The sequence below is a fragment of the Rattus norvegicus genome, chromosome 7 (genome assembly GCF_021556685.1).
Source record: "Rattus norvegicus strain SHRSP/BbbUtx chromosome 7, alternate assembly SHRSP_T2T, whole genome shotgun sequence".
Classification (NCBI taxonomy): domain Eukaryota; kingdom Metazoa; phylum Chordata; class Mammalia; order Rodentia; family Muridae; genus Rattus; species Rattus norvegicus.
The window spans coordinates 23,884,957-23,893,971 of NC_141540.1; the positions used below are offsets into that span (position 1 = coordinate 23,884,957).

Consider the following 9,015-nt stretch of genomic DNA (forward strand, 5'->3'; position numbering starts at 1 on the left):
TTATTATATATTTCTGGTAAAACCAACTCCTTAAATTTTCTTCATAAGATTACTTGAATCATATAAAATTATTTTTTATATTTCATTTGTTATTTTATTTATTTGCATTCCAAATGTTACCCCCTTCCCAATTAAACCTCCTATCCCCAATCCTATCACCTCTGCTTCTATGAGGCTGCTCACCCACCCACTCACCCACTACCACTCAGCATCCCAACATTCCCCTACACTGTGTCATCGAGCCTCCACAGGATGAAAGGGCTCCCTTCCCATTGATGCCAGATAAGGTCATCTCTGGTACATATACAACTGGAGCCACAGCTCGACCTATCTGTACACATTGGATTGGATTGGATTGGATTTAGTCCTTGGGAGCTTGGAGGATCTAAACAGCATTAACTCATCAAAGTCATCTCCATGTCAACCTGCAGAAAGTTTCTCCATAGGGCAGACTGATGCCCAGATATTATTAGGCTATGTAATAGTGATATAAAAGGCATACCAACAGTAAGAAGCCATCCAGGGATAAGTCTCTAAGGACCCTGCATTCTTAGAGCACACCCACCGCAAGTCAAACAAAATGGTGGACCATCTCCAAAAATGTTTACTTGCATCATTTTAGCCTTTCCTAGATGGCTTCTGACAACCAAGAGAGTACTCTGAGGCAAAACTGTTCTTTCAATTATGCCAAGTGATAAAACTCCTGATGCTACTGAACTGGAAAAGGTAAAGAATTATTTTAAGGGCTTGTAAGCAAGAGTTATCTGGATCTAGCAAAGGGGAAATTTTATTTGACTTGTATTAATAATGCATTGGATAACTACAGAGAGGAAACTTATTGAGTAGGTTCAGGGTTGGAAAAAGCATAATGTTTAGTAATAATAGCAAGACGAAATAACTTGTCTTTGAAGATTTCAATATCTTTTACTGTGTAGTCAAGACTAGATAGCTATACATGTATCATATTTCTAATATTTTTTAATTTTGCATTTACATATAGTAATTGTCTATATAAGTATTTACATTTTACTGTGTACTACATTTCTATACTAATATAATTTATATATAAAATCACTGTAATTTTCATTTTTGTGGCATCAGACATATAATTTCATCATGTTGTGCATAATCAAACCATTTCTCACAGTTACTTTGAAATGTTCAATTAATTTTATCAAGAACTCTAATACTGCTATAGAGCATTTGAAAGTTTTTTTCTCTTCCAACTGACAAGTCATCTATAGCCATTAATTATTTTGTTTCGATGATATTATACACTTTATGCCTACTTTTAACTTAAACATATGTATCTTTCTTTGCCAAATTTATATCCCTTGATATAATATTCCTCATCTCTGTATAAGTAGCCAGAAATGAAGATATTTCATTCGTTTATACTATGTGAATTTGGATGTACATAAACCGTGTGTGTGTGTGTGTGTGTGTGTGTGTGTGTGTGTGTGTGTGTGTAATACAAGACAATGTTGACTATTTGTTTATTATTATCTACAATATTGCTTGAAAGATGGTCGGTTGTTTATTCTGTGTACTATGCTCCCTGACCTGTGAGACTCTTGGAATAATTATACCTCTGATCACTATCTTCCGAAAGGAGTATAAGAATTCAGCATCTTGTGGTAAGCCTACAACATTTGCATGGGTAGTGGAGGTCAACTCATGTCATCATGTTCACACACGAGCCAGTTCAGCACCCCAGCTCTTTAATAAGTGGTTAAATCACACACACACACACGCACACACACACACACACACACACACACACACACTTTATTCATTTATTCATGTGTTAGCATGTTATATTCATTTTTCAAATATTCTGAATTAGGTTACAATAAAGATAAAAGTATACATATTTTTAATATATTAACATCAAGTGATTTCTACAAACACTTGCTTAGTAAGTGATTTTAAAATATTTCACCACTAAAGAATTGGCATGACATCATTCTTTGATTTAACTTTAACAACAGTGCTAGTAACCGTGGTCTTTGCCAAATATTTTGTGGAAGAAGAAAATTATGTCAACAAATTATCCAAGATCACTCTGTTGCAACTCAAAGGTATCTAAGCCCAGCTTATTTCTATTTTTGTCCCAAGATCATGCAAAGCATATGCATTACTAATATTTCTCTGCTACAGTATTCCATATTCTAGCTGCCTGGAAATTTTTGTCATCTTACAAACTTACTCCAATGTCTTTGTCTGCATTGATGTTGAGGAAATTGTGCTCAATGTCAACATTGCTGGGAAAATATTTTCCTGATTTAAGGGTGTGAGAGTTGCTGGTTCTTGATCTTAATACTTGACCATTTTAGTCACCCTGTAAATTAATAGGAGATATTTTAAATCTACTTCTGTATCATGGTCTTGTTATACCTAAAGAATACTTTAGGTATTCTTTAAGACTAGCCTAAATAAAGCACACTACTCAAAATAAAATTAAGCCATCAATAATGGGTTGTTTACTGATAACTTCATAACACACATTGTGGAAACCTAAGACTACCTTCATTAAACCTATTTTCATGATATCTTCATGTTTTGTACTCCTTAGAATAGTAAGAGCAATTTTACCCTGTGGTGACTGATGGTAGAATTGTTTCTGTCTATAGTTCTGTCCAAGAATTTATGTATAGTCCCTTGAATGCTGTACCACGTCCCTAGATGCCTCAAAAAGTTTGCCAGACTTCCCTATTCTCACCAGAGCATCCCAGTGATGAAAGTTATATTAACGTCTAGGAGTATATTATTTGTAATTTTTACCCCAAATGTTTTCACAGAACTCAAATGTAATTCTTTTTAATTTTAAGTCTGTACTTATATCTGATACACATTTGTGTGCGCTTATACATCCATAAGCAAGAGGGTTCATTTTTTAGCTGACGGCACACACACACACACACACACACACACACACACACACACACACACACACATATATATATATATATATATATATATATATATATGTGTGTGTGTGTGAATAAATATAAATATATATGGAGGCATTTTAATACATAGAATTTTCAGTGTTTCTTTATGTGATATATTGATGCCTAGTCTTTCAATTAAATCCAATTTGCCCAAGTGGCTAGTCTAGATATCCAGCTTATTTAAATGATTCAGTGTCTCTACCTTATAAACAATGGAATTATAACCAAGCTGCTATACCTACTTGGCATTTACATGGGTTCTGGGTACTTTAACCTTGTAAATCACACTTTTTAACTATACAGCATGCATTTTGCCCATGGATCCATCTCTCTAGATTCAGTGGGTATCATTAGAATTGAGGGTGGACAAGAGTTTTCATCAGATATTCAAATGGCTTACTTTCTGCTCTGTATCTAACAAACATTATTAACTGAACAAGGCTCCACTCTCTTACTCATTTTACCTGTGGATGTATACATTTTCTCAGGATGACTACCCAAGTAGCCACTAAAACTTGAGAGAAATCTTCATGAGAGGTGCAAGTGACTTGCCATTTTGGGTTTCTTGATACAGCTGTTGTTCCTTGAGTTAAGCATTGTACATTAGACATGAAGAAGCCTGTGAACCAATCAGAGTTCTCCAAATTTATTTTTGTGAGTCTCCAGCAGATCAGGTTCACCTGAACTCCTTTTCTCTCTGGTGGCTGCCATGTTTATCATTGGCCTTCTCTGAAACACTATTCTACTCTTATTGATCCAGATTGACTCTAAGCTACATACCCCCATGTTCTTCCTGCTCAGTCAGCTTTCGCTCTTAGATATTTGTTTCTCCCTGATCACCATACCCAATATGGTATCAGACTTTCCTAAGAACAAAGTTTTATATCCTTTGCAGGTTGTGCAGCACAACTATTTTTCCTGACCATGATGGGTGTAGCTGAGGGAGTCCTACTAGCCCTCATGTCTTATGACCGCTATGTGGCAGTGTGCCATCCTTTGCAGTACCCTATACTCATGAGATATCAAGTGTATCTAGTTATGCTGGCCTCTTCCTGGCTAGCAGGTGTGCTCAATGCACTCATACAGACTTCTATAACACTGAACTTTTCCTACTGTGCCTCTCGAATTTTAGACCACTTTTTCTGTGAGGTGCCAGCCCTGCTAAAACTTTCCTGTTCAGATACCTCTACATATGAGATTGCGCTGTCCATCTCTGGGGTTTTGATCCTTATGTTCCCCCTTTTATTCATCATTGCTTCACATGGCCATGTTTTGAGGGTAGTTCTGCACATGCACTCACAGGAGGCCCAGAATACGGCCTTTACTACGTGGTCTTGACTTATGACAGTAGTTGGACTCTTTTATGGTGCAGCAGTGTTCATATACATGGTACCTGGTTCATACCACAGCCCACATCAAGACAACATGATCAACCTTTCTACGGCCTTGTCACCCCTACTCTCAACCCTCTCATCTACAGTCTGAGGAACCGAGAGTTGCACATTGCTTTGCTAAAATTATCAGCAGATTTGGACACAAACGAGTGACAATTATATGAAACTGAAAGAGCAATTCAAATGGTGATTAATCCCACTAAATTTCTAATTTTTTTCTATCTGTAGTACAACTACAAAGGACTTGTGGACCCTAACTCTCATTGCGATTATGTGAAGTACAGATAAGAGTGTCAGTCAGTTTTAATTTATAATCTCTCTGGTATTGAAATGTCTTCATAGATGAAATGCACTATTTTGGAAAGTTTCGTATTTCTATTGTTAAATTGATGCTTTGGGCATTAAAAAATTCTATCTACTGACTCAGTCTTCAATTAAGCATGTTAGTTTGTGCTGATGACAACTATGATATTTAGAAACAAATGAAATTTAAATTAAAGGAAAAATAAGACACAAAAGTAGTTCATGAGGGGTAACAAACATACCATAGTTACAGCTTGAAGTTGTCACATTTATGAAAAAGTGCAGCCTACAGTCACTAGAATGATTGATTGACACATAGATCAGTGGTCATTATAACAATTCAAAGTGTTTATGTGAAAATTCATGTCTACATGGAAGGGCAATGTCTGTTGTCTTGATTTGGCAATGTTTGGTGTGCACTAGATTTTTTAAAGATATGGATAATTACGTTATGATGATACACACCAATCAAATAATATTTATAAAGTACTGTTTGAAAATTTGAAGTTTGTTGAGCTGGTTGCTACCTTAATCAATACCATTTAATATTTATTCAAGGGATTGCTATTAAATTAACTTTGTAGCAAACCAAATGTCCAGCATTTGGACAAAGACCAATGTTGAACAAAAAAATCTGTGTACTTTGTTGATGTAATGTGATTATAAAATGCATTACATATAGTTCAAGTAAAAATCTTTTTCAAATTTACTTTTTTATTCACTTTATATCCTTATCACAGCTACCCTTCCTCCTCTTCTCCAAGTCCCATTCTGCCCCCATTTGTTGCCCTATCCTCTTCTCCTCAGAGAAGGGGGGCTCCTCCCTTGAATACCATCCTACCCTGTGACACCTAGTCCCAGCAGGACTAGGCACATCCTATCCCACTGAGCCCAACCAGGCATTCCAGGTAGGAGTAAGAGGATCCAATGGCAGGGAACAGAGACTGATACAGCCCCACTCGGCTTGTTAGGGTTGCCACAAGGCCAAGCTGCACAGTTGCCTCAAATATGTAGGGCCAATTGCTACAAATGTACAAGTGTACGGACCCTGGGTATGCAGGGCTGTGAGCCATGAGTGGAAGCCTACTAAGGTTGAGCTAAAGATTTGAAGTCCCAGAGATCTTAAAGGGATATTAGGAGTTTCACCTGCTCCTGGCACCAGGTCCTTGTCACATAGCTACAGCCATCACCACCCATAGATTTGTCCCCATCAGTCATGTATGGGCAATGTCCCAAGCCCTTCTACATATAGATGAGACATCTCTAATGTCTCAGTCTAAGACAATAGGAAAAGGGGTATGACCACAGTAAAATAGTCTCAAAAAAGAATTCTCCATGATAATAAGGTTCCTAGAGATCCGGAGCGCATGCCAGTAAGCTTCCCTTCCCATACATTATTTCCTGCAAAAGGTATTTAATTTAAGGCCACCCTGAGAAGTGGGTTATGATTTTATGTATCCAATTTCCACCATGACAATAAACTGTTTATAATCATAGACTGCCTCTTTTCATTGAGATCTGTCATGGGGTGCCATGGAGAAGGCCTAGCTGCTGTCTAGTCTCCTGTAGAAGGCCTCTCTGCACTCCCAGCCACAAGGCTGCTGTCATCAAGTCAAGGACTCTCTCCACTGGGGCTAGCCTGAGCTCTCCTTTTGCCCTGGCTCTGAGTCTAGATGCAGCCTGCAGGCCCTCATCTTTTTTTTTTTGCCCTTCTGCAACTCCCAGCAGAACCTTGATGTTCCAAGAATGTGAGAACCCCATAGCCCCAGCTTTGTTGCAGGCCCCTGGGTCCCTTGAACCAGCTCGAGCTTTCCCACACCCCTGAAGCAGTGTGTCTGCGCATCCCTGTGGCCCAACACCAAGTAGCACAATGGGGTAAGTGCAGTCAAACTCTCACATTCCACTTCCCCAAGTGGCCATACACTGAGGTAGAGCAGATGTGGAACTACAACCCTACATGGGTACAGCCACTGCTGCTTGCTTCTTTCTTGCTGGGCTGGTCTCTGTTAGCTTCATGGTCCCAAGTTATTTTTCTCTGTAGGTTTCTTTTTGGTGTTGTTGACACCTCTGGCTTACTCAATTCTATCCCCCACTCTTCAAAAAAATCTGTGAGTTCCACCTAATGTATGGTTGTGGGTCAATGTATCTGCCTTCATCTGATGCTGGATAAAGCCTCTTAGAAGATAGTTTTTTTTTATTAGCTTGAGAATTTCTTATTTACATTTCGAGTGTTATTCCCTTTCCCGGTTTCCGGGCAAACATCCCCCAATCCCTCTCCCTCCCCTTTATATGGGTGCTTTCCTCCCTATCCTCCCCCCATTGCCATCCTCCCCCCAACAATCTAGTTCACTGGGGGTTCAGTCTTAGCAGGACCCAGGGCTTCCCCTTCCACTGGTGATCTTACTAGGATATTCATTGCTACCTATGAGGTCAGAGTGCAGGGTCAGTCCATGTATAATCTTTGTGTAGTGGCTTAGTCCCTGGAAGCTCTGGTTGCTTGGCATTGTTGTACATATGGGGTCTCGAACCCCTTCAAGCTCTTCCATTTCTTTCTCTGATTCCTTCAACGGGGGTCCTATTCTCAGTTACTGGTTTGCTGCTGGCATTCGCCTCTGTATTTGCTGTATTCTGGCTGTGTCTCTCAGGAACGATCTACATTCGGCTCCTGTCAGCCTGCACTTCTTTGCTTCACCCATCTTGTCTAATTGGGTGGCTGTATATGTATGGGCCACGTGTGGGGCAGGCTCTGAATGGGTGTTCCTTCTGTGTCTGTTTTAATCTTTGCCTCTCTATTCCCTGCCAAGGGTATTCTTGTTCCCCTTTTAAAGAAGGAGTGAAGCATTCACATTTTGATCATCTGTCTTGAGTTTCATTTGTTCTAGGCATCTAGGGTAATTCAAGCATTTGGGCTAATAGCCACTTATCAATGAGTGCATACCATATGTGTTTTTCTGTGATTGGGTTACCTCACTCAGGATGATATTTTCCAGTTCCAACCATTTGCCTACGAATTTCATAAAGTCATTGTTTTTGATAGCTGAGTAATATTCCATTGTATAGATGTACCACATTTTCTGTATCCATTCCTCTGTTGAAGGGCATCTGGGTTCTTTCCAGCTTCTGGCTACTATAAATAAGGCTGCGATGAACATAGTGGAGCACGTGTCTTTTTTATATGTTGGGGCATCTTTTGGGTATATGCCCAAGAGAGGTATAGCTGGATCCTCAGGTAGTGGAATGTCCAATTTTCTTAGGAACCTCCAGACTGATTTCCAGAATGGTTGTACCAGTCTGCAATCCCACCAACAATGGAGGGGTGTTCCTCTTTCTCCGCATCCTTGCCAGCATCTGCTGTCATCTGAGTTTTTGATCTTAGCCATTCTCACTGGTGTGAGTTGAAATCTCAGGGTTGTTTTGATTTGCATTTCCCTCATGACTAAAGATGTTGAACATTTCTTTAGGTGTTTCTCAGCCATTCGGCATTCCTCAGCTGTGAATTCTTTGTTTAGCTCTGAACCCCATTTTGTAATAGGGTTATTTGTCTCCCTGCGGTCTAACTTCTTGAGTTCTTTGTATATTTTGGATATAAGGCCTCTATCTGTTGTAGGATTGGTAAAGATCTTTTCCCAATCTGTTGGTTGCCGTTTTGTCCTAACCACACTGTCCTTGGCCTTACAGAAGCTTTGCAGTTTTATGAGATCCCATTTGTCGATTCTTGATCTTAGAGCATAAGCCATTGGTGTTTTGTTCAGGAAATTTTTTCCAGTGCCCATGTGTTCCAGATGCTTCCCTAGTTTTTCTTCTATTAGTTTGAGTGTGTCTGGTTTGATGTGGAGGTCCTTGATCCACTTGGACTTAAGCTTTGTACAGGGTGCTAAGCATAGATCGATCTGCATTCTTCTACATGTTGACCTCCAGTTGAACCAGCACCATTTGCTGAAAATTCTATCTTTTTTCCGTTGGATGGTTTTGGCTCCTTTGTCAAAAATGAGGTGCCCATAGGTGTGTGGGTTCATTTCTGGGTCTTCAATTCTGTTCCATTGGTCTATCTGTCTGTCTCTGTACCAATACCATGCAGTTCTTATCACTATTGCTCTGTAATTCTGCTTGAGTTCAGGGATAGAGATTCCCCCTGAAGTCCTTTTATTGTTGTTTTGCTAGGTGAATATCTGCAGGCATAGCAGAGTATCAGGGGTTGGCTCTCTCAAGGATTGGTCTCAAGTTGGGGCAGTCATTGGTTGACTTATCTCTCTATACCTGCTCCATATTTATATTTATCTTTGTCTTTAGTCCAGGCAAATTTTGGATTAAAGGTTTTGTGGATGAATTGATGTCCCCTTCTCTCCTCTGGAAGTCCTTTATAT

At 39.4% G+C, this 9,015-nt stretch overlaps 1 pseudogene; it reads left to right on the forward strand.

The window, feature by feature from the left end:
• The first annotated feature begins 3,563 nt into the window (after positions 1 to 3,563).
• On the forward strand, positions 3,564 to 4,512 carry LOC134479625 (olfactory receptor 2Z1-like; annotated as a pseudogene).
• The last annotated feature ends 4,503 nt before the right edge of the window (positions 4,513 to 9,015 follow it).